Genomic DNA, 4,110 nt, shown 5'->3' on the forward strand with positions numbered 1-4,110 from the left:
TTTGGGGTCAAGTTGTTAAGCCTGTTCTCCAAGGAGCCTCTGTATAGGTGGCTTGATTCAGTCAGCAGCTTATGTGCTTGCCATTTAGCATCTGGAGACTCAAAAGTACTTTTAGGGTGCAATAACTCCAAAGAAAGCTGTTAGTTGTTGTGGTTTTTTGTTTTGTTTTGTTTTGTTTTTTTCATACGAACACAAATACTGTAATTCACTTGGGGTTTATGAATATGAAAAGACCAAATATATACACAATTCCATCACAAAGTAAATTCTGATGCTGTTTCTAGGGACATAAAACAATCAATCCTCAACTGCTGGAAAGAAAATACAAAATTTAACATGAAAAAAAATTTAAAGTGAAAATGTTAAATGAGAAAACAAACTCAGTATTAATTGCTCTTTTGAGTATGTACTGAGCTCTAAAAGGTTCAGAGTCAAGAATATTTTCCATTGTTCCCCATTTAAACAGAACACATGAACGTGTTCTCTTTAAGAAGTCTGATCATTCACATTCTGTCTTAATAACTGCCTTCCATTCCAAGGTAAGAGGTAGCCATGCTGGTAAAATTCTGGTCTGTTGCCAACTTTACACTTGCTGTAGCCATACAAGTTGGCACGTTGCAGCACAACACCCATGATCACCACTGCCAACCATTTCATCTTGAAGGACAAAAGAGCACTAAAGGCAAATATCACCCACAGCACTGGACATGTAGTAAAGTCCTAACCAAAATATTCTGTATTCAGCGTCTGAAATAGTTTTGCTGTCCTGAGAGGATGGTTCCTGGACTCAAATACCCAGTGACTCTTTCCATCTTCATTAATATGATTTCACCAACATAGACCAACCATTAGTCTACCTGTGACATTCTTTACTGCCCAAAAGTGACATGATAGAACAAGTCACAGAGAAGTTAGACTACTATTGTACTGACACAAAAGCATAAATGGAAAAATGATGCCACTGGATGTATGCTTTTGGGTTTTTGTAGTCTGCTAGTTGCCTCCTCTTCTGCATTCGACAGTGAAACATCTTTGGTGTCATTATTACTGTCCTGTTGCAACATAGTGGCCTTCGCCAGCCTCACTTTTGACAAAACCATGTGGTTTTTTAATGATACAGTTTTTAGATCTTGCTTTCTCTTTTTACTTCCTGTGGTACTTTTACTACAAAGATGCATTGCAATCCCAAAAGCAAAGTTCTAATTGACCAGCAGCTCTGTCAGAGAAGGGTGGGCAATTTCCTCCTATTCAATTTACTGCCTCTGAAAACCCACTAGAGGGTCAACTATGAATCAATTCTGACTCAACGGTACACAAGAACAACAATAACAACTCAATAATTTAGTAAAGTTGAAGACTGGCAAAAATGAGGTAAACATCCAGTGAGACTGATTAATACAATAGCTGAAACAACAAAGCACAACATAGCAGTGATTGTGAGGATAGAGAAGGACCAGACAATAATTCATTCAGTTATACATAATGTCACAATGAGCCAGTACCAACAACCAACAGCAGCAGCAACATGGTCAGTCTACAACTATTCAGATGACAGCCCCGTCTCCACACATTCTATACCACCTAATTGCGGTGGTTACTGCGGGTGAGTATTGGGTAAATCACACTGGACTCTACCCTTTAGGTCTTACAGAAATGAACGGACTGAAATCAGTGAAATGTGTCCTCTGCTATGAAAAATCTTTGGTCATTAGCAAACATACCCCCAACTTGAGGCCTTGTTTGTAAGTGTTACAGGTGAAAGCTCCCCAGCTCATTACAAATTTCATGAGTCATTTGGTTAATTCCTTTATTGATAATGCTAAATTACCTTGTATAATGAGACATCTGTTACAAATAAGAATAAACCACTGACAGTCTGGACGACTGACCAGTTCTTAGTGTCTAGACAGGGGCTGTTAAAGAACATGCACAGCCAGCCAAAACTTCCCTGGGATCTAATTCATCGAATTTGATTCTCACTTGATAGAATTCAGTGGTGAGTTTTCTTTTAGTGGGTAATACCTTTCCACTGACCTTTTCTTCTCTAAAACAACTTATTGACTTTGAAATATTTTATACCTTATTTTTGAGTTGTCATGATGTTGACCAAAAAAATCCATGCAAATCCAATTATTTTTAATCTAAATTTTAAATTCTCCACATTCAAGTTATTCGTTTAGATGAACTTTTATGATGAAGCTGGTGTATATACTTTTTCCATCCTATGAAATACCCTTTGGAAGCTCTGGTGGCTCATGGTTGTTCTTATGTGACATTGGGTCACCTGCAACTCATAGTGACCCTGTGTACAACAGCTCTGAACCCTGCTCTATCCTGTGCCAATCTCACTGTCTATGACACACCAACCCCCATTTCCCCAGTCACTAAATCAATCAACTTCATCGAGGGTATTCCTCTCTTTCACTGTCCCTCTACTCTCTCAAGCATGATGTTCCTCTCCAAGGACTGGTCCCTCCTTGCAACATGCCCAAAGTGTCAGACTAAGCTTTAGAATCCTTGCCTCCAAAGAGGAGTCTAGTTTCACCCTCTCTAGGATAAACCTGTTTGTTCTCTTGAGGATTTATGGAATATTTAATACTCTGCTCCAGCTAAAAGGCATCAATTCTTCTTCTGTCATTCCTAGTCATTGTCAGCTATCTGATGCAAGGCATGTAATTGCAAAGTCCATGGCCTGTATCAGGTGCACCTTAGACTCCATACTGACATCATTGCTCTTCAGTACTCTGGAGAGGTCGCTGACAGCAGACTTTCCCAATGCAATTTGTCTTTTGATTTCCTCTTTTTTGGTACCAAGAGTGTTGATCATGGGGCCAAACAAACTAAAGCTGTTAACAATCTCAATTTCTTCACCATTCATCATGGTATTACCAATCGGTCCAGTGGTGAGAATCTTTGTTTTCTTGATGTTGAGCTTCAATCCATATTGAAGCCTGAAGTCCTTGACCTTCTGCAGCAAGTGTTTCAGGTCTTCCTTAGTTTCAGCAAGCAGGGTGTGTCATCTATATAATGCATGTTGTTGATGAGTCTTCCTCCAATCCTGATGCCACACTCTTTCCTGGGAAACTATCCTCTTGTGTCAGCAGTGTGCTGCAAATGGAAGAGAAGAGGTACTAAGACATAGGAGTTTGTCCTAGAGCACAAGTTCAAGGTAAACAACTTTTCTTCAGAATCATCTGAGATAGGAAGCCTCCCCTAATACTAGTATGTGGTATTTGGACTTAGAGAACCCTAAACTGAAGAGATACAGGCTGCAGCATAAGAAACTGGCAGCAGCACTAGGTATTCAGAATCACAGAAGCCCAGAAGACTTGAGATCTATGTCATCATATCAAGAGCTGGATAACAGGAGAGAGCTGTTGAATGGCATAGGCGGAAGGGGATGCTGGTGGAGTTGGGAAAGGAGTGGACCAAGGCACATGTGTCAAGGGCTGGTAACAACACTAAATCTATTGGTTGCTTCTATAATTGGGGAAATATCTTTTATCTGCTCCTTCCTGTCAGATACTATTCTAAATCTAAACATTCAAATTAAAACAGAATAGGAAGAAAGACTGGCCATCCACTTCCAAAATAACAGGACTTTTAAAATCCTGTGTACAATAGAGCACATCCAGAGAATAGACTTACAAAATATAAGGGTCAAGAAAGAGAAAGAGAATAAGGTTTTTCGGGTGTGTGTTCATGGCTTGAGGGATGGAGTCTTTTCAGCAGATGGCATAGATAGTTAGAATAGTGATAGTATTTTCCATGGGAATCTGAGAAGCTGCATTACTTTGAGGTACTTATTCTTGTGATTTCAGAAAAGGCTATGATCTTTTTAATCACTGGCTATGTATCTGAAGTAAATAAGATCTGATGCCTTTGAATTGTGTTGGAGAAAGATACTAAATATTTCATAGCTTTCCAAAAGGATAAACAGATATATCTGGAAGGACGTGCAGGCAAAGTGCTGATAAATCTTCTCATTTACTTTGGGAGGGTGGAGGGACAGTGCAAAAGAGGAAGATCCTCGATAAGATGGATTGATTCAGTGACTAGAGTAATGAAGGCTGGTGTGTCAAAGACAATAAGATTGGTACAGGACAGAGC

General features: G+C 39.4%; 1 pseudogene; it reads right to left on the minus strand.

The window, feature by feature from the left end:
- Nucleotides 1–486: 486 nt before the first annotated feature.
- LOC102843042 lies at nucleotides 487–1,064 on the minus strand (annotated as a pseudogene).
- Between the last annotated feature and the right edge of the window lie 3,046 nt (nucleotides 1,065–4,110).

The sequence above is a fragment of the Elephantulus edwardii genome, unplaced genomic scaffold, assembly GCF_000299155.1.
Source record: "Elephantulus edwardii isolate Elephantulus edwardi_28Jun2011 unplaced genomic scaffold, EleEdw1.0 scaffold00167, whole genome shotgun sequence".
NCBI lineage: Eukaryota > Metazoa > Chordata > Mammalia > Macroscelidea > Macroscelididae > Elephantulus > Elephantulus edwardii.